General features: G+C 41.3%; 1 protein-coding gene across 1 annotated transcript in view; it reads right to left on the bottom strand.

The window, feature by feature from the left end:
* The window catches only part of lrrc7 (leucine rich repeat containing 7), a 149,192-nt gene extending 126,908 nt beyond the window's left edge, over window positions 1–22,284 (bottom strand). Inside the window, exon 1 of the mRNA XM_026148023.1 lies at window positions 21,850–22,284. The gene's annotated coding sequence lies outside the window, so the exon portion shown is untranslated. The remainder of the gene's footprint in view (window positions 1–21,849) is intronic.
* Window positions 22,285–23,106: the final 822 nt, after the last annotated feature.

Genomic DNA, 23,106 nt, shown 5'->3' on the forward strand with positions numbered 1-23,106 from the left:
TAGAGCTAGTTTAAAGTTCAAAGAAAGTGCACTCTGCTTTAAAATTAGAAGTGTCGTCTGCATCGGAACGCAACAAAAGTAGAAGGCAACACTTCTTACAGGTTGCATCAGATACTTTTGACTTGCAAAGAGAGTAATGCAAAATTGCATCAGCTGGTACTTTAAGCGATACATGGTCACCCAGCAAGAGCTTTGGTCATTCTTTGGCACAGAGTGGTTTTTTGTGATGAATTCAGGGGCTTGTGATAACATTTCAAGTATATATATGATGTTTGCTGAAACAGTTGCATAAAGTTTGCAAGTCCTTCACATGAAACATCTTGATGGAATCTTTAAAAAAATCAAACCTTTCAATTATTAACAAATATAATTTTTTATTTCTGCTGGTGGTAGTAGGCATTAATGTAACCATTGCAAAAAAGGAGTAGAAATGTGAAATTCTCAGATCATTCGTCTTTCTTTGAGCAGCAGTCTCCTTTTGAATGTACCACTAGTGTCAAGAATAAGCATTTTAAGGGTCATGGCAGTTTTTAATGCTGGGATTTCAGGTTGGATATCAATGCAATCGATCAATTTTTGTGTTTTCTGGCATTCTTTTATGCCACTTCCATGTTGCAACAAGCATGGGCTAGCCCTTGTCTTGTCTTGATTTTTTTAAAAACTTTTTTTTAATTGGTTTTTATTCCACAGTGATATCCATTCAGCCCATTCTTAATGCAAGGATTATATGATTGCTTTCCAACTGTGTCTTACAATGCCGACTTTACATTAAGGAGGCTTTGATATAAATAATGTTTTGTGATGTCAACAAATCTCATCTCCTAAATGACTTATCCCATTCAGGGTCATGTGGAGAATGGACCTATCTCGGCTGAGAGGTGAGGTACACTCTGGACAGGGTGCCAGCCAACTGCAGGGCTAACACAAAGAGACAGGTTGTGGCTCGTTAGTAACTGATTTCCCGAACAAACCACAAGCTTTGCCTGGCTATCAAACAAAACAAAGAATGTACAACTGGCTCCAGTGGGCCAAGCTTTTTCTTTGGATGAGAACTTTAATTCAGCAGTCTATGGCAGCATTTGCAAAACTGTCATCAACCTCTGGAGTGGAGATTTTACACTGAACAAATGGGTGCACAGACAAAAAAAATGGAAGGAAACTATATATTCAGTGGTTTTCACCATCAGTACTGAAAAGCTCATACAGTCTTTTTCTTTCCAGTGCTGACTCCCCTGCCCACCCACAGTCTGTTGGCTGCTTCACCCTGTTCTTATCTGTGGAATGAAAAAAAAGAAAACAAATCCACTGCCTCCTGTTGGACAAAGACCTGCAGTTTTCCAAGGATTTGTGTAACGATTGTTGATGGTGAAAATGGGTTGCTTTTAAAAGAACGAAAATGTTCAGCGTCATATTTTCAGAAGCAAAGTACAACTTGCATTAATGTTTTTATCTCTACTAAAAATACAAGTGCCAGGGAACCGAATAAGCGAGTGTTTACTGTCTGTCTCGGTTCTGCTTTGAACTTGTTCTGTTTGTCCTGCCTTTTTCTCTTACGCCCTCCTTCTCTCTCTCTCTCCCTCCACGCCGTCCAGCCTGGCAAACAAGAGTGAGAGCGAAGGGTGAATTAATAAAGGAGGGAAAGTGGAGCATAACTCCCCGAGGTCGGTCTTTTCTGGGACGCTCACACAGAGAAAGGGATCCACGCGCACGAATGACAACACGATCTACATAAAGACCCTGACACACATAAATGTGAGGCCTGTGTGGCTTTAGTGTGCTGATAAAATGAGACGAGGAGACACAGAGGGGCAACAATCCTTACATGCCATCATCTGCATGCATGTGGGAGCTGGGGGAAGAGGTGGAGTGAAGAAAGGCGGAGACATGAGGAAGACAAAAGGAGGAGGAAGAGGGTAGGCAAAGAGGCACGTGAGGAGGGATGCATGGAGAGTTTTGCCCGAGGCGGTGAAACTCACAATGTTCCCATATTCCCTGTGATTCCTCCACTCTCATATCTTTTCTTCCCATTTCTTCCATGTTGCTCTTTTTCTTCTTTACGTATTTGTATTTTCATTTCCTTTCATGTCCTATTTCTTCTTCTCCTGTTCACTTTTCTCTCCCTCATCACTTTGTCTTTTCCTTTCATGTCTTTATTTCCTGAAACTTCTCTCCTCTGCATGTGCCTTTCCGCCTTTCCTTCTCTCACCTGCCATTTCCTTTCCTCACTTCCCACCTCCCCCACTTTCTTCTTTCTTCTAGTCTTCTTTCATCTCTCCTTTTGTTCTGCTCTCATCCCATATTTTTTTTTGTTTGACTTCTTTGCGGCACCTCCTGTCTCCTTAACTACCTTTCCTCTTCATCTTCACCCTTTTACTTCTTTTCTTTGCTCTTTTTTCACATCACCCTCAGTTGTACCTTTCATCTCTGAAGTTGAACCTGGTATCTTTTATTGTCAGCTTCTGGCATTACTGACCATCTAATGCACACACACACACGCACACACACACACACACACACACACACACACACACACACACACACACACACACACACACATGTGTAAGTATCCTGGTTCATCTGCAAATATACAGTAAACAATGTGACGAGTTGCTTTATAGCCGGGGGGTGGGAGTATTGTTTATCAATGGCCTACAACAATAAAAGCTGGTACCAATTAAGCCTCCTTTAGCCAGAGAAAAAAGTCCCTGAAGACTTTCATTGCAATTCAAAGTGTTATAGTGGGCACAGTCAAACACTGGGGACCAAGCCAGCAAGACTTCAACTACTCTCTGGATTTCCATAACAGATTTGCCAGCCCCCCCTTTTTTCCTCCTTTCTCCCTTTTCCATCTTTCCTCTCTCTCAGGCCATCACTTTGTTTTCTTCTCTCATTTTTTTCAAGCAATATGTTAATTAAAACAAAGAAAGAAAAGGGCCAAATGACTGAAATTAAGTGACTGAACCAAGAGGCGAAGTGCAATTTGTAAATGTACGGATGATTCAATGTTTACAACAGGATTATTTAAGGTGCAAAGTTAACTATGTTTTCTTTTGTTTCTGAATGCTGTGCTACCAGGAAGTGACAGGTGGGATTTATGTCCCTTTAATAAGTTCCTGCTAAATGTTGATATATGCCGACACATGCTAATGGTGGTGAAGGCAAATAAAGTTGAATAACAGAATCATCACTCGACTTTAATTAGGCAAAACATCTTTCCTGTCTAAGTTTCTAAGAACCAAAAGCGTGCCCAAACTCATTTCATTAGTCACAGAAATTACTTTAAAAACACCCATCTAAAAACAGAGATCATCATCATCATCGCAAATACAACAGATCAAGGTCATTTTAGGAAGGAAATAGAGACAGATTTTAAAGATAAGACTCAGAGTGAATCTTTATTAAGATGCACAGAAACAAGCAAAACACGCACTAAATTATGAAAAGCCATCAGGTCATAATACACCTCAGTGAACACAGCAACAAACAGCAGTCAGCATTTATGACTAAAACCTGCTTCGATCCTTGAGCTACCAGGAAATATCTGAAATGCCTCAAATAAGAGGCATCCGTTGCTACATTACACACCTATGGCTGCCTGTGGCTGGTGGCAGGAACTTATATTGTTTGGTACACCGAGAGTATTACCATAACGATATCACGGGCAAAGCATGTAATACACACGCCCGTCCACCGTGTTCATTTCACATTTGCCTCTCCAAAGCGTCAAAACGGACACGCATGCAGAGGTTGCAGTACCAGTTGGGGGAGATAACATATTTAAAGCAAAGAAATTTGTAGTGACCAAGGAAAGCCTGAAGTACATTCCAGGGTCCTTCTATGCGAGCAGCAATTAACCCTTGTGTGGTGTTCGTATTTTTGTTACTCAGCCAGTGTTCATGGGTCTGGTGGACCCGCTAGAGTTTTGGCTTTCCAAATTAACACTATCAAACAATTTTATGTTAAATTACTCAACAGATGTTTACTTCATCCCAATTACAAGACATATGAACAGCAAACATGGTTAATTTTTTCCCTTTACCTTTGTTAGATCACATTTATGAATTAATGTGCTTCTCGTTTTTCTTTTATATAAAATGTTATAAATAAATCAGTTATAATCAAGTGGAGTGAGTGGAAAGACACAACACATTTACACGTGAAAAAATAATTAATTGTTTAATTTTTCTTTTGAAAAAAACTGAACACGGGTCTCACAGACCCGAACACCATACAAGGGTTAAGCTAGGTGGCTAATATGTATTTACATATAAACGTGTTAATAATAATGTCTCTTAAAACGCTTTCTTGTGGTTATTTTCATGTCGCTTGAAATAAAATATCTCTGCTGTTACTGCAACTTCTGCATGCGTGTCCATATCATGCTTTGGGGAGGCAAAGTGTGAAATAGACACAGTGGACGTACTGTGTGTTACATGTTTTGCGTAATACTGCGTTGTCTTGAGACTGTCCATGGAGGACCCTCATCTTCAGTATTCTTGTACAGACCTAGCCAGCAGTGCCAAGTGTGAAACTGCAGCATACCCTTTAATTCGTATTTTTAAAAAGGGGAACAAACAACCCAGCCTGCCAAATCAAAGTTGCGCTCAGCAACCGCAACACCAACAGCACTCCCCTTCCTCAGTCTTCTTGAGTGTTTGCCAAAATCTCTTTGAGGCTGATCCAAAGCCTTGTTTTACAGCCTCACCAAACTCCTACTATACCCAGGTTTTTTGTTCAACATTTGCCAAATCAGCACTTTCCTTGGCTTGCTGGTACATGTCAGCTGCCTTCAGAGTCCCACAAGCTAAATAAGAAAAGATTCCTTGTTAGCTTGACAGCTCACTTTACCGTCATTTTTTACCATCTGGTGTGGAAACTGCTGTTGAAGATCTCCAGGACTCTGCCAGACACACTAACTACCGCTCAAACTCACTGTAGTTTTGGGTGTGCCAGGCCTTTCAGCCATCCGATCCAACTCACCACCACGTAGTGATCAGATGACAGTTCGGCTCTCCTTGTTCCCGAGTATCCAAAGAAAGGGTCAGAAAATTAGCCCTTTATAATAGAAGTTTATATGTGGAAATCAGCTTTTAACAATCAACTTTGATTTATGTGCCAACCTTGTTCTTTTCTTCATGACTTGTATTCAAGCATTTGGTCAGAATAACTGTATTGTGCTGCAGTTCTAAGATTAATTGTCTTGCATTGTCCATTACACACTAATTACCAAAAACGTTGGTGTCCATATATAAAAAAGAGCCTAAACAGTTTTAACAGTTTTAGTTGCTCGTTTTTTGACCTGTTAACACCCTCACTGCTTCCAAAACTAGTAAATTATGACTACTTCTACAAACATCTTCAGCAATTAGATTTTTTGGAACGACCTTGTCAGCTTAACAAGGTTTGCAAATTAGATTTTCACAATCATACTTCTAAGAAATGAGGCCCAGTCTTGTGTACCCTGCCATCTTGTGTAGATCCTTCTATTTAAAAAAAAATAACTCAAAATTAGAAAGTAGCAAACTTTGTTTTTAGGAAGTTCCCAATCATGAAATATTAGAGTTTCAACACTTATGTGTGCATCGGCTTTGTACCTTCCATCACACAGAGCGATATGTTTGTCTCGACTCCGAGTAGTGGTCGAAAGTGGAACACTAATCTCACTATAATACAGTCATAGAAATAATAGCCAATCAAAAATGTAATAAAAATACCTGATAAAATATATTTATTCAACTCAGTACATCTGTTTTTACTTCTGTCATTAAGATATGTTCATCTCACACTCGTGCATACACGCACAACTTCATGAAGACAGACAAAAGCAAGTCAAACAGCAGAAACACAAAGAAATGAGGTGAATGAGAAGTAAGACCGCAAAAGAGAAGAAATAGAGCAAGAAGTAAAACATGTGGGAGAAAAAGGAAAGGAAAGAACAGAGAGTCAGTCAGAGCTAGAAGCAGTAAGAAGGAGAAAGAAAGAGAGCCTCTTGCAGAAGCCCAGGGGGTATCCTGCTATCCCAGAATGCTTTGCTCTAACCTACTTTGGTATTTCTGTTTCTGTCTTTGTCTCTGCAGCGCTCTGAGTGGGCTAGCTAACTGATACACAGTACACCAGCACAAGTTTTGTATATGTGAGCGTTCTTGGATTCCTTTTCTTTTGAAGATCATATTAATTGGAATATGTATGTGTCTGAGTGCATGTTGGGGACCTGCATACCTGCAAGCATTTGATTACTGAAGATCTACTATTTGTGTTCTTAGTATGAATGTAACACAGTGTTTGTTCTTCTATATGTAACTGTGTCACTGACATATATATATATATATATATATATATATATATATATATATATATATATATATATATATATATATATATATATACATATATACATATGTGTGTGTGTGTGTGTGTGTGTGTATAAGTATCTGTAGGTGAATGAGTTTGTGTACTACATAAGTGTGTGTGTCATGTGTGTGTGTATTTGAAAGCCGTGCGGGCTGAGTGGGCAGCCTGACGACCAGCTCAGCAACACTCCGTTACCATGGAAACTAATGAGGAGAGCACAGAAAAGATGATTATAATGGAGAGAGAGTGGAGAGGAAGTTTGATCTATCTCCGATCTGTCTACCTATTGTCGCATATTAACATGAATAACTTGAGTAATTTTCGCTTGTTAGTTTTACATATTGCCATAATTGCTTTAGATCTCAGTAATTAAATAGAGTTAATTAAACAGTATAACTTCGCAGCAAGAAATGTGTGGCAATATATGCAAATGCTTGCATTTCCTAAACTCTGGCCTGAACTAAAAGAAAGGATGGTTTCCAAATTCTGTTCAGAAACATAGCAACAGGACACAGAACCCTGATCTCGACATCATGCGGTCAGTGTGAATAACACGAAGACCCGTTTGACACTGACATGGCCACAGAACAAGAGCAGGGGTTCAGTGGCTAGCACTTTTTCCTCACAGCAAGAGGTAACATTGCAGCTCCATGTGTGGAGGTTGCATGTTCTCTCTGTGCTTGCAAGGCTTTCTCCAGGAGCTCCAGTTTCTCCAACTAATGAAAAAGCATGTCACATTAATATTTTGTCGTTTCAGGACTCTCTTGCAAATTTCAGGTTTAAACCTCCAGGTGAGTCTTTTCTCATAAAATGTTGAGAAAACAGTTTGTTTTGCTGAAGTCTGTGTAATTGAGAAACAGGTAAGTTCCTCAGTGCCTCCCTCCTACACACAAGCACAATTGTTTTGTAACATGTTAGGTCAGTTGTGTTGTTTTAACCAACACACGTGTCCTCTTTACCCAAAAAACGGATTTTACTTCATTGAGGGTAAATTCTCTTAGTGTGTTCACTCAAAGAGATGCAGGCTTACGTGTGACATCCAGCACTGGAACCAGAGCTCCACCTGCTGCATACGACGGAGCACACAAACACACACATATATTTGTATATTTCTATCACTGTGAGGACCTTGACTGGCACAATGCATTCCTGAGCCCCTTACGAGCCCCGTTATGAACTTGAATAGTCAATCAATCAATTTCCTGATTGCGACTCTAACCTACACCTGATTCTAAGCTGAACCCTAAAACTCCAACAAACCTTTATTGAAATTCCCAAAAGTGAGGGTGAGTCAAGCTGTCTCCGCTCCCAAGCTCTAAAACTCCGACTGGTCCTCAAAGAGAAGAGCCATCCAAAAGTGCACACACACAGCTGTCAGTACTCCCCCCTCCCCCCTGCTTGCTCACAAAACAGGAAGTGTGGATTCTGACAGGAGGACAGATCAGTGTAAACCCCATGGTAACAGGCAATGCACACGCACACAAAATCCTCCTCCTTTAAAATAATCAAACATTATATGCACCTCTGCAGTCAGTTGCTTGTGGCTTGTGAACATACAAATTTGCAACAATGAACTTCTCCAACCTGTTTCCAGCATCAATCGATTTGTTACTTTCCACACAGACATGCAGGTGGTCCGCTCAACTGCAGGTGGGATGTTTTTTGCCATGTGTCAACTCTATCATGAGTGCATGCCTGCATGCACGAAACTTTTAACACTTGAGGTGATCCTTCTGGCAGAGGATGACACCCCTCCCCAAAACACCAAAAAGATCTAAACGACTTTGGTAATAGCGTGATAGCATGTACGGTTTCTATACATGCATCAGTCCAAGATGTGCCACCGGAACCTAAACACACTCTGTTCTGTTATATTTATATAGCACAGAACACCACTATGGTACTAGCGAAAGAGACAGAAATGAGTGATCCGGTGATCCTAAGATGACTAAGAAATGACTAAGAAGACTAGGAAGAACCCCCATTAAACCTCTGGCAGTACCAGGGTCAGAGGGGGGCAGTTATCTGCTGGGACTAGCAGTGGGATGAGAGAGGAAATTAGAAGAGAAAATATAAAAGAGAGGCAGAGACAGATCATGAACAACAATGTGAATAAAGCGCAAACCATGCAAGGGAGAAGCAATAAAGTTTATGACGTGCAGTAGAGGAGAGTGAAAAAGAGGTGAGTGGAGGAGAAGTGCTCACTACAACATGAGCACTTCTCCTGAACAACAGTTAATTATCTGAACAATGGAAAAACACAACATGGCCGCTCACAATGAGATGAAATAAAATGAGCGTGCATAAATTAGGTAGGTAACTGCTTTTGTTGGCGGTGGTTTTTAACGGTAAAGGTAACAAAGTGGCAGCAAGGCTAAAAACTGCAGTCTCTTGAACAGCCACTCGAGTCTGAACATCAGCTAGATTTGCATGATAAAATGCCCAGAGAGGAAGTTAGCATGTCTACATGATTTTACAACCTGCTAACCAAAGCTTGCTGACATTAACAGATAAGTTAGCACCTGACATAAATATGGGTCCATACAACCAGCAGGGTGACAATCATAAACTTAAAGGGGAGGCTTCAACAAGCCAATAAGTGACACTACAATGACAACATTCATCATCTAAATACAGTCTATAGGTTGAAATGCACGCATAAATCTTTCTTTGTAGGATCTCTGCAGTATACCTACGTAACTGGCCAAATTCCACAATTCCCATATTCATTAGCACTTGGGACAATCCTGATGATCATCCGGCCACATGGATTATTTAATACAGTTAATACTGGATAGAGCAGACAACAGATGGCATTTTCCAGTTAAGGGGCTCCCAGAGCAAACTGGTCCCTCCTTTTTTCCCTCTTTTTCTTCAACTCTGAAATATCTTGAACACTTCTATTATGTTTGGGAGTTTTTCTTGCACACCTTTACAAGCATATATAGTCGTCCAAGCTGGCAATCCCAAATTGTTCAATTTATCTGAGCAATAACTGTGAAAAGTCCCAGATGACTCACTCTGTCAACAGCATCAAATGCACGCAAACACCAACTCAGACTATGATTCACACAAATTTCCAGCAAATGTTAGCATCGTACAGAAGCAGCACAGCAACACTTGACTAGTGACAGAACGAAAAAAAATACGAGAGAAGACACAAGTTAGTGGCCTGTGCTGTCCCTGCTACTGCCAACAATTCTGGAGTCTGGAGAGCCTCAGTGAGAGCCCACTCTTCCCCCCGTGGAGCTCTGCGAATGTGTATGTGTCCATGGGCATCCTGTGTGTGTGGGTGGACAGTGAAGCTGAGTTGTCACGTTGGGCAGAACATATCTGCATATTCATAACTGAGCATCTACAGCATACAAACCTGCACGCAAATACCCAGGTAATGCCGAATTTACCGTTAGAGTAGAGCAAATAGTATTTAAAAAAACAACTACAAATCCAACAAAATGATGGTCTTGAGATCAGAACAGCGGGAGGCAGGTAGGACTGTGAGAGAGAAACATGTGGTAGAGTGAAGGAGCAAACTGAAAGACACAATGGTGCACTAGGATGAGAGCGAAAGAGAGAAAGAGAGAGATAGCGGAAGAGAATGAGTGGTAGGAGACTCTGTGTGGGTTGACTTTTTCTCTCCCGGGTGCTATGGTAACCTACAGAGCTGAGGAGAGGAGAGGAGAGGAGAGGAGAGGAGACATATTCCTCCCAAAGTGACCTTGGTTAACCTTCCGAGTTTTCTTCTTCTCAAGACAAGACATCATTAGACAAAACCAAATATCTCAACAACTACTAGAGGAAGTTTAGTGATCTGACCATTTTTCGGGTCAAAAGTTTGACTGTCCACTGAGTTGCTCATCCATCCAGATGCTAAGTAGCTAATGTCAGAATGCAAAACCATGCAGTGATCATGTCAAATCATTATATTTGCTTCACATTAGCTTGTCACAGGAGTGCTCCTCTTGTTCAGTCCTGCAAGAACTCTTGCGCGATACTGCTCAGCAAAGGAAAACGATCACAATGGAAGATAAAGCAAAAGCAGTTTGAAAAAACATAGTAAGGCGGTGTTTTACCATGTTTGACCCGGTTTGAATCACACTGTGTGTCTAAACCTGCAGTCGCTGTAAGTGGGTTTGTTTTTTTGTTGGCAGGTGATATTAGATGCAGAGGCACACGCATACATCATGCATCAGGTGGATTTCCACCCCTGCAGCGATATTTTTAGATTGTCAGTGAAGCATTTTGATGGCACGTCTTTATCTAAAATGCTTTGGCTCTGAGTGGTTGTCTCCATTGTCTAAACAGTTCAGTGATCATAATCAGAGAGTAAAAAAACCCCAAACCTGTAGCTTTGCAGTCTTCTTAGCTACATCGCATAAATGTCGCATTTCACTTAAAACAAGGAGAAATTTCGATTTTGTGTACTAAGTATCTAATTGTTGGTGATAATTAAATGTATTTAGATGCAAGACTTTTATTGTTACATACTCTACAGCTGCAAATATACACCTTTATGTTTTGCACTGTGACTTTCCTTTAGAGTTTTGTCAAACTTTGGATATTGTAAAAGAATACATAGTAAAGGAAGAAGAGGCAACCTTGCTCGCACCAAATCTTATCATAGCAGTCTGGCAGAAACAGTTTCCCCCTCCTATTTCTGTAATCAACCACCAAAAAACTGTTTGTGGGCGGACTTCTGCTTTGTTTGCTGTTGTGACAGCTGAGGCCATAAACAAAGGAACTGCAAGGCTGTAAACATAACAGTTCTTTGTTCCAAATTCTCTTCGTATAATGTCTGCCCTGGAGCGCAATGCAGCAAATTAATCACAACATGGTATGGTCCTATGTCAGTATGGAGCAGGGATGGGATCTGAGCCCTCTGAATAGGAGTGGGACACTGTTTTATTGTATAATTTAAAAAGGGGACAATAATAATAAACTGAATAAACTAAAAGATACATTTAGAGCCCGAGTGATATAGCGACTGATGTCAGCTATTAGCTGATATATCAGTATCACATTTATAAAAACTGAAAACTGAAATGAAAAAGTAAAGTAGAGACCGAAGAAACACCCTTCAACCACATTAAGAGTGTGGATGTTGCTCAGTTTGTTCACCAGAGGGCACTCTCCAATGCGCCTGTTGCCAAATGGGTTTGTGACACTACAAACAACAACAAACAGCTGATCCAAGCATAGTCAGGCAAAGGAGTAATCGATGACTTGGCAGCAACATAACAAAACTAAATATGTAACATAAACAGTGTTGGGACTAATGCGTTATTAAGTAACGCGTTACAGTAACTACGTTATTATTGTGGTAACGAGCACGGTAACTAGTTATTATGCCAAAATCAGGAACGCGTTACTCATTACTGGGATTTAGATAGGGTCGTTACTCGTTACTTCGTGTGGTGGCTATCGCGGAGCTTCCACAGATTCAGTAACATTAGCAAGTGGTGGAGGCAGCAGGTGGATGAAGGAAAAGGGACGCAGAAGGAAAAGAGACCCGAGGCGGCCGACGGTCCAAGTGTGAACTGAACTTCAGGTAAGAAGTTATGACCTGCAGTCTCTCTGGGTCAGATATAAACCAAGTTTAGGTGGAGTTTATTTTTGTTATTCTGACTTTTTCCGTACTGCGTGCTAGCTAGCATGACAGAGTTTCTATACAGCTGGGTGGGTGCTATGAAGTTAATGATGTTGAACTTTATTTTGTTCATAAGTTATTAGAGTTGCCAACCGTCCCGTCTGGTATTCAGAGAAAATATTAAGCGTTTCTTATTGAGGTGAAAAGGAACAGTTTGTCCCGTAATTCAGCTACAATGAAAAAGGCACAAAGCTGGAGTTATTCTGTGTCTTTGCTGCACAGCTGCCTCTTCTTCTTTCATTCTCCCGCCTCCCTCTCCCGTTTCTACTTCAGTCATGAAAACTGATCAATGATCAGCTGATCGGCTCTCTTGTTTGTTTATCGCTCACTTTGCGCCGAAAGAGGAAACCAGCGGATGTCGCGCTAAACAACATCAGCACGTTTAAGCTTGATCAGCTATTGTTAGAGTTTATTTAATATTAATTTCTAGTATCAGCTGATGTTTGCTGGAGCCACAGCTGTAAAGCTGCTGGTCATGATATGGTTTGGTTATCTGGTGAGAGGGAAACATGAAGATGAAACCAGGAGATGTCCTTACTGAATCATCAGAGCTGAACAGGTGATGGAGAAACAGGTTTACCTTTTAGGTGACATGAATGAGTTGAAGGGAAGTTATGAACTGTTTCTGAGAGACAAATAACACCAGGATCCTTTTTTAGGTAGCTGACAGCTGGTAACTGTGCAGGGGCGGGTCTAGCAAAGTGTTGCCAGGGCGCATGTAGGGCATTAACAGGGAGAGGGGGGCACAAAGAAATACTTTTCTTTCTTATTCTCATTTAAAATGTCTAGCTTTTAAAAAATAATTATCTGAATCTTACAACAAACGATTGATAGATTGATGCATATATACCATCAAAACAGTGAACATCACTGTCACAACAGTGTTTATTTTCATTCAAAGGCTTTATGATTTTTCCTATAATGGTGGGCCGGTCTCTAGTCAAAATGCCCGGGCCAATTTTCTGTCCCAGTCCAGCCCTGTATGCAGCTCATCTGCAGTCTGGTGTTACCTACATCTTCCTATTCAGAAGGCAGAATTTCTGAGTTCTGTGTACAATCGAAAGCACCACGACTGCAGTTTTTGTGTTGGATGTAAAAGGCGCGCATGATGCTGTGACGTAGGCTAGAATCATGGCAGCAGTCAATGACGGTCCAGGCGTGGGTTTTCTCTCGTGGAAATATGCACATTATCTTTTCCTTTCTATTGGTCGGTGGCACAGTGCACTTGTGGCAAGTAAGCAAGCTAGAAGACTGGCAAAGTTATGGAAGAAACACATTAACAAGAGAATTCTGTGTAAAACCAAAGTTACTTTCCCTAGTAACTAGTTACTTTGAAAGTAACGAGTAACTTGAAGTAACTGAGTTAATTTTGAGAGAAGTAACTAGTAATGTAACTAAGTTACTATTTTAAAGTAACTTACCCAACACTGAACATACAGAAAATATTTTTAAATCCCTAAATATCAGTATTGGTCTTAGAAAAAAAGGAATATTGCTGAAACGAGTCTAAACGTATTAGTATTGTGTGGATGTTTGGGGTTGAGGGTGGAGCCTTTCCAAAAGGTCAAGAGCTGGGGCACATCCTGAGTAGATCTGCACCTAAAGCAAGTTCAGAATCAAATATGAAAGTATTGAGAACCTGTTTTTGAAGTGTGGGAGGAAAAACACACACAGGCACATGGAGAATCTGTGTGAACTCTGAACATTTGGTGCCAATCGCCATACACTGGGCCTCCCTCATGTCTTTGTATTTTAGCTTAATTGAATTTTAATCTGGGGCTCCTCACCTTGAACGCTCTAGGTTTCTTTTTAGTGATCCACACATGTCTGTGAACTGTTATTATCTTCACCTCTGGTCGGGGTGAGGCATTTTTTTGTAACAGGCATGGAAGTAAATATCCTCCCTGCACCTGTGAATGTTAACCAGTCCATTTTGACTGTGGATAACACATTTCCACAAGGAGACTAGTGCAGAGATAACAGTGGCAATTGGTCTCAATATAGCAGAGGACACGCAAGAAGACATGTTCTCAAAAGAGAGTGAGAAAAAGAATCTGTGTAAGCCTAAGGGATGACTGCAGTTAAGCAGGGTTTTCATACTCATGAAACTGTCACTGTTATTCTCTTATTCAATCAAAAAAATGGATCTGGGGGATTTTGTTTCTGAAATTGCAAAATAAACACGTCATAAGATTAAAAAGGCTGTCTGATTGTCTGTCGTATGATTGTGTTGAATCCTTAATCTGCGCAGTAATGACACCTGACAGATGCTGTTTATCTGAAGCTGCAGGATAATCAGAAACATCGATTATGGGCTGTTTTTTGCTGACCGCAGATTAACGCGCTTACATGTTTTTCAGCAACGGGAACTGTTGAAAGCTCATCACTTGAATGAGTCATCCTCTCCGAGGCTCCTTAAACTGTGCCAGCGTTTTCTTTCTGCTGTTTTTATAACTTGTGACAGAAAAATTAAATATCGTTTTTTTATGTTTAATATTGTGGAAACCTGACAAGCTTTGCTTCTCTCATCTGTCGCCTCCTTTGTCTCTCGCTCTCTTTCTTCCCAGTCTCTGCTCATTTCTCACTGTTTCGTAATCCAGCTGAGAATGATGCAACTATACAGTAACTGTACAGACAGACGAGCGCAAACACACACATAATCTTTCTAAACCAGACTACTTAGGAAGCAATTCATCTGCACTTAGCCTGAATTTTATGGACAGATGAAAAACCTTCTTTCTAGCACCATTTCTCTTTTTCTGGATTGCACGTCTGTCTTCATATATGTGGGTCAGAATGCTTCACTTGTAGCCGGGCCTACTTTAAGTAGATTGGTTTGCAGAGTTTTTCTTATTACGCTGATTAGACTTGTGTACCTACACTGAATGCTTACCGATTTTTCCAGTCCTCACAAACTAAAAACAAGCACATATGCCTGCTCTAATAGATGCAGGAGCAGAATCAGTTACGCTAAAGCCTCTGCTTATTACTTTCAAATGAAGGAGCTGTTTTTATTTCGTCTAACAGCACTAAGTGATGTTTTGAAGGATTTCAAAAATAAATCTAAGTGGTTTTCCAAGTTGCAACTGTACCTTATATTCCAAGCAAAGGACTGCATGACCAACATATGGCACAGGGCCACACAGAGGTTTTTTTTTCTTATTTAATAAACTAGAAATTAATTAGCTTTAAAGAGCACGATGGGTTCTGAATTTATATGCGATTTTGGTCCTCGGATAAAAAAGGAATTTTTAAAATCCAGTTTATTACTATCCATTATGTCTGTGAAAGTTCTCAGTCATCCAGGTCATCGTAGTCTAAGTCTTCACCTCTCACCCAACAAGCTTCTTCAGTTCTAAGAGCAACTGGTGGTTGAGTCCCAGATTTAAAGCCCTATGGGAGTGTCCCCAAGATGGTCATCTTGGCTCATCACACGAGCCAAGATGGTCGTTCACAGTGGACATCGATGGCTTCTTTCACTACTCTTTCTAACCATCTGTGTTAGATGGATGAACAGAGGCGGTGGCTTACGACACCAACTGTCTGTCATCTATAATACAGTTTTGAGATCCCTTCCCAGACGCCTTAACTCCCACTCACATCCTGGGCCATTTGACCTCAGGAAATCACATGATAGGGTGGGGCTAGGCTTCACAATGGGTTCACCCAAAACCTCGGCTGATTGTGACCCACACCCACTTTCACACCTTGGCTCGTGTGATTAGGTAGAAAATCCATAGGGGGGTTCATGACCCTCTTGGGGGCACTGCACTCCCATAGGGCTTGAAATCTGGTTATCTCCACCAGTTGCTCTTAAAACTTAAGAAGCTTCTTGGATGAAACGTCTTCAAGGAAACTTAAAGAAGTCCAGATGCTTTTCTTTCCAAGCTCCTTAGACTACTATCCACTATGTTTACATTTCACTCAAAAAGCACATTTATACTTTCTTTTAAACAACAACAACAAAAAAGAAGTAAAATCCAGGGTAGGATTACTAGAGCCAATAAGCTTAATGACAAGTGTGAGGCATCTATGTGGTACGTACAGTGCATGATGCACAGAGTATGACGGGTGCAACATTAGGATTGAGTTATGGTCTCACACGGACTACTTTCTGTCAAGACATGGCAGCAAGAAAATTAGTTCCTTTGAGTAAAAAGAGGCATCGAGGGGACAGGGGCTGGTGTTGTATCGTTTAAAAATTGGATAACAATGTACATTTCACTTCATGGACACATTTACTGTGGTGCATTGGGACGCTCACGACATCAGATATCGTGCCCCAAAAGAGTTCACAGTGACAAGATTATTGTCATTCAGTGAGTCAAAATGAACCACAGCGGTTGTTATGTGCTGAAAATTAGACTCAAAGTGCAATGAGGTAGCCAGAGTCTGGAACTAAACTCGTGCTATAGTAACATACATAAAGAACAACTGCCCGATTATCCTTGACATATTATTGACACATTATATTTCAAATGTGGTCATCATCAATACGCCCTGAGGTGGATCAATCAAAGAAAAGGGAAAAATATGAAATACAGTATTATAACCAAGAAATGACAGTTCCCTAATTGTTAACTCTTTTACAATACAAAGAAAAATGCTGTTGTATTGCAGCACAGGCCATTTAGCGTTTATTCTGCCAATCCTGTTGGAAACTACAAACTACAAGTTATTTGACAAATCTTTGAATGATTTCTATAAAATGCAACTTCTTTTTCTGACTCAAACATAGATAGCAGCCTAACAAAACAGGCATTTTCCACAGCAGTCATGTTGACTTGTCAGAGTAGCATAAGCACAGATGTTCCCAATCACATTAACAATACATCTGTCCCGTTTAAGTTACCCATGAAGTCATAACAGTGTCACACTGACCTGAAACCAAAGCAGCTCAGTGAAATAGAATCAGCCATTATCCTGTGATGAATACGTGTCTTCTGTGAGCGAGAATGATCATGCTCTGTATCACCACAGTTGAGATGATTTAATCTACGTTTTGCTCTAAAAAAACCCATTTCAGGTTTTCACGGAATATGTTCCCATGATCCGGTTTCTCTAAGCAGTCACACGATGGGGGGTATCAGAATGTGGCTGCAGCCACGTTCATGCCAAAGGCTTGGTGCTGGCACCAGAAGATCAGAAACATGCGCAATTCTAGTGCTCCCATCTCACCAAAAATAACAAACAAACAAACAAACAAACAAACAAACAAACAAAAAGAAATATATGGAATTTAGAAGTAAAATACAGACTACAAGCCACACAACTGCTACATTCCAGGGCTCTGAGACTGAGTTAGTATCTGAATATAAACACGCAGGCATTATAACTGATGCCTTTTTCTCTTTTTCACTGCATTCAAGCAACTGGTGGAGAAGCGTCCCCCGCTGTCCTTTGAGGCAAGAAAGAGACTTGTAGCTTCCACTTAAATGTCAGTTTTAGATTAAGGTAATCTCATTTATATGCATCCCTCTCCACAATGCTTAGAAACACTGGATACTACCTTTAGTACAAACCTGAAACCTCTCACCTTAAAGCTCTCACTCTTGTATATTGCATGCTTAGGCTGGATGGTCAGCTCTGACATTTCATAAACTCAGCCACTGGTGCATTGTTATTTATATTGTTACTGTTGCTTTGCTCACACCTTACTTGCATTCATTACAAAAAACTGTGAAAAGGCAGCCCAAAACGGAGACTATATGAATGTGCAAATTCCTTCAGCTTCAACCCAAGTGGCATTAAATGGGAGAAGTTAAAAGACGACTATAAAAACAGATAAAAGCTTGTAAGGAAGATTAACATCCTGGATAGGTGTCCGGATGAGGTTTAGGTGCCTCTGTTTTAGGTTTGTGTTGTTTACAAATTGCAGTTCCTTCTTTAGAGAATCTGAATCTGTCAAATTGATGTTTATCAGACAAAGGAAAAAAAGGGTTTGCTGGCCTGCTCCTGTGCACAGTGTATTGCTGCAACACCATTGGAGTGAAAACTTCATAGTGCAGTTCCTTTGGTAACATGTCTGTGTGTCCAGACCTAATAAATCTTAGTGGCAGAATATCCTACATCTCCCAGATCCCTACACCTCAGAAGAACTAGTCCACAATCTTTCCAATCTTTCAATCTGCATCAAACCTTCCCACATTCCCTGGAAGTCTTAATTAGCAGGTTTATGAGCAACAGTACACATCTTCCCCGAGAAACACAGATAAAATCAAACACCGCACAGTTCAGTACAGCTGTTCAAATGTGGAAAAACACCTTCAGAGAATACGGACACAGCTGAGCAGGTTACGTACAATGTAAACCTGAGATAACCAGTTATACTGCTGAAGCTTCAAACATCTGCTGTCGCAGCTTTGACATTGCCATCGGACTGTGGGATGTAAAAAGAATATCCCACAATGGAGGTTGGACCACAGGGGTGTCATCATGACCAGATCGCCTTTAGAAAGTCTCTGTGACCTTGAAACCAGACAGGATAATCATCTGGATATAAATACATACAGACAGTAACAACAAGAAGGCAGGTTTGACTTCATTTAGTTCATGGGCTCAGAAAATAGTTTATCTAAAAGTTCGGTCGAGTGTGTGTGTGCATGGTGAAGGGAAATTTTAAAAGGAAAGGCATCATGATGCTCACATGCTATGAATCACCATGGCAATAATAAGCACAGCCTCCATTTTAACCCACTGGAGGAAAATATTAATACGTAGCGGTACACATCCATCTTTAAAACACGGCATCAACGGTGAAGCAGCCTGAGTTAGAGAAAAGTAAGTTTGGCAGAAGTACACTAGTCCTGAAGTCCTGCTGCCTGGTTTCAAATTCACGTGTAACCTCACAAGGACAAGGTGCCAATAGCAGCAAAAGATCAACGCTCTCCCATATGATATCAGCTGTATAAATAAGGGAATTAAATGGTGTGTCAGATGGCACCTTCATGCTCGGCAGGAGGAGAGGAGGCAAAAAGGAACTTGTGGTTTGTTTAGGGAAATATGCCGCAAAGCAGATAGGGCTCACAGAGTGAAAACGCAGTATAACTTGTGCAGAGTTAAAAGGATGCCTGTTCCTAGAACTGAAAACTTTCCCTTACCTCGAAGCTGACAACCTGGATGCAGAAAAGACGATCTGTCAGATGAAGCAGGTTGCATGTATGCCAATGTAGCAACTATGGAACAAATACTGAAGGGAAGCCGCAACATTCTGACTATAATTTTCCATCTTCTGCCTAAATCAGTTTGAGTTGACATTTATTCTTATTGGCTGCATTAATCCATCAAATCCATCTAATTTTACTTATATAGCACTAAATCACAATACCAGTCACCTCAAGGCACTTTATATTGGAAGGAAAAGTCTTACAATCAGACGACCCGCTTTGAGCAAGCACTTGGCAAGGGTGGGGAGGAAAAACTCTGTTTTAACAGGAAGAAACCTGCAGAAGAGCAGGCTCAGGGACGAGCAGGCATCTGGTGCGACTGGTCCGGGGTAAGTGGAGGAGGACAGGCCAAAAGCTGAAAGTGGAAGAGAGCCACTGTATCAAATCCAAATATTACAAGGTTGTAAAGAGCTGCACAAGAAACTGCCCCTCCTCTCATTTTTCACACATCAATGTTAGTATCATCGAAGCTATGTGATATGAATGCAAAGCTGGTTCAATTTTCAGACTTGTTTTCTTATATAAAAGCTTTTTCTTTAGCTTTCAACAACTGAGTTTGACATTAATTAGAGTTTTGCACCTCCTGTTGCCACTTACGCAGTGTCACTGACACACAGTCATCCTGTTATCCAACAGGCATGCTAAAACACGACTGCCATGCTTTTACCAGTCAGGACTGATCAGGTGATATTCTGAGGTTAGCCTTTAGGCTGCAATCGCAGGACTATGCCGATGTTACTTTACAGTTCGCTAGAAGAATTCCACAGCTGAGGGACATCCCAGTGAACCTGTGGGTTAAGGTGAATATCTCAGTACTTGTGAATTTGTGGGCTGAAATTTGGCCCGCGGTCTCCCCTATCCCCTCGCTTTTTCTCCCTGTCATCTTTCCCTGCAGTGCTCTAAAAACAAGCAGAAAGCAAAAACGAATCCCAAAGCTTTATATCTGCGGTAGACAGAGCTGTGAAGAAGAGATGGTTCCTCCTACGCAGGCAGGCAGACAGGCAGTAGCTCTAGAGACCCAAACACCTCCAACTGTAGCTACTCTCATGCTATGGAATATCTGATTAGGCCTCAGTGATGGCACACAGAAAGCAGCCTCCGTACGAGCTGCCGTCCCGTAGATTTATTCTTTAGATTTGTATCTGCAACAAGCATCTGAATTCAACGAGCGGACCGATACCAGACCTGCAGTCACAAAGATAACAGATTACAGTGTTGTGAGAACTATCAGGTCCAAACTGTAAAGGGTATCGTTAAAGGTTGCCTACGTCAAACCTCAAAAATCTGTTAGGCTGCAACATTAGCGAGGAGACAAGATGGAGTTTTATGAGTGGCGTGAGTCATCTCACATCAAGATGGTTGGCATAGAAAATATCGTCATTCATCCATTCATCTATTCATCACGTACATCTGTAAGATTTGTTTAAATTGTTAAGACTTTTTTTTGTGCTATACCACTAGATAAAACTGTTTTAGCATGTGTATCTTTGTGACTCACATGCCAAAGCATAGACGAAATACTTTGATTTCACCATGCAGATATCAGCATTATCACCACAGTGATAACAAGATTCAGAGTTTTGTATGTTAAAATCATGTTTTTGAATAACATCAATTGTACCTTGCAGAAAACTCCAGATATTTAACATTTTTGGATCTAAATTGAAGGTTTTGGTTATTTTACTTCAGGAAAAAAGCCCCCCAAAGCAGACAATTAAGAAAATAAATAAATAAAGACTTCCTCCTGCTGAAAGTTTTCACACCTGATCCAAAACAGCATTCAAGCCTTTGAGGTGTCCTCAGGTGGTCGGGAAGAGGACTCGCAACGTTAGAGCAGCCGAGCAGAAAGCCAAGTCCCTGATGGTGCAGAGCTGAGTCCTGGGGGCAAGGGGGGAGAGCCAGCTGTCGCCTGGCCCGAGGTTCCTAATGGAGGTTTTAGGAAGTCCTGGTGGCACAGACCCCAGGTGCTAAGAGCAATGCAGACCTCGCGCATGACCCGTCTCTCTTTATGATCTTTAAATTGCATCGAGAGGATCAAACATTCGCCTGCGCACAGCAGTGAAGCGCAGCTGAAGCACAGCAAAGCTTTAAACTGAAAACAGGGTGATGCAGTCATACATATAGATAAAGAGGTATGGATAATTCGGTGTAAGTGTCCTTTGAAGATCAGCCTATCCCATTAGAAACTGCCTTTGTGTCTTTCTAGGTTACAGTAGAAAGGAAGGGAGCAGTGAGGTTTCTCTGGACTGATGGGACAGCATGGTGCTGCACAGCTCTGATACAAGAGTATAGATGAAGTGTTATGTAATTAATACTCCTCCTCCTATGCAGATACAGTAGACAAGCCTTAAATTCCTGGCCTCAGCTGTAACTGTACTCCTGCTAGAGCTCACATATACAGAATCTTTGGAATCACCCTGCCTCAGACCCAGCGGCTCTTACTCAGCTAAAACATTTGCCTACCTGAGACTGTAGAACGGGCTTAATGTGTGATGTAGGTTTCATACAGTAACACCAAACAGCCTTGTACAACCACGCAGGATGCAGGAAAATCTGCCTCAAGCGCACACAATCCAGAGACCTCCCCCCTCCACTTTACCTGCTATCCCATATTTCACAGTGCTGGCAAGGACAGGTGACTGACTAAAGCCAAGACACAGAAAAGTAGCATGCGGCTTCTCTTACCAACAAATCTCCCCCTTGTTGAAGAATCCTTCCTTTCCTCTCCCTTCAGCCGGCTTCTTCCAGAGCTCCAGCTTTCATCTTTCCAGCAAAGCGAGCAGGAGGGAAAGAGTGAAGGACTTCAGATAATTATCATTTCTCTTGCTCTGTTTTCTTTCCTTCTCTCCTCTCTTCCAGATTTCTCCACAGGCTCCGGGGGGAAGCAGGAGCATCAGTGATACACTGCCGCGCGCTCCGCTGCAGGAGGCTGGACGTCAATCACATGGGTAACCCAGGGAACTGCTGAGCCCGCCCCCTGGCCAACCCTGATTGGTCGTCAGTCAGAGAACCAGAAGTCACAAGTCCTCCTCGCAGATCTACAGATGGGTGCTGAGAGCTGTGGTGGGATCATGTACACAGCCAAAGAAAACAGTAGTGGATTGCAGTACTTGTGAACTCTCTTTCTCTCCTATCTCTCCGTGTCTCTCTCTCTCTCTCTATGACTTCAGAGCTGACTGCTTTATTTTACAGTTGCCTAGCAACCCACTGGCATGCGTGAGTATGTGGTGCAGAGCAGGAGGAGAGATGTGGGAGAGAGAAAAGGAGTTCAAGTCCTCAGCCCTCTCTCTCTCTGTCAGAGGTGTGGATGGGTGTTGAATATTTCAGCTTTCAGCAGCCACAGCATCCCTTCTTTGTTTTATGGAGGTTGTTGTTGTTATTGTAGCTGGGCAGATGACTGCATGTGCAGCCCTGCAAAGTACTTGATGTTTGAGGAGTCATTTTTATTCACTTTAACTCAACACCAAAACTTTTGGGGCTAAAAAAACAAAACTGCGATATATCCTATGCTGGTGTTCATTACTTCTATGAAAAACTCAGATCTTTTTAAAGGTTTGGGAATTTGAAATTGGTATAGGTGTATATGTGTTATTATGATGGCAAGTCACACATGGTAAGCTCCACACCTCACCACCAGTTGATTCACTTTCGTTTACTTTGCAGTCACCACTTTAAATATATTCTACTTATTGTCCAATATTGTTTCTTTATTAAATGTATTTTTTTTTTAATTACACCTGCCAATGTGGCGTGCACACATATTAACACTGCAAGGTCAAAGTTCTGTTTTATTTTATATTAATACATCTATCTGGGGTTACCTGGGAAAAAAAGAAGATACCCACCTTGTGTCAAAATTTGATTGATGACCTTAAGGTTGACCTTTTGACCTTACCGGAAGTACTCCGGAAGTGGCGCACATAGGCTTTCACATGAAAACAG

Source organism: Astatotilapia calliptera, chromosome 17, assembly GCF_900246225.1.
Source record: "Astatotilapia calliptera chromosome 17, fAstCal1.2, whole genome shotgun sequence".
Lineage (NCBI taxonomy): Eukaryota > Metazoa > Chordata > Actinopteri > Cichliformes > Cichlidae > Astatotilapia > Astatotilapia calliptera.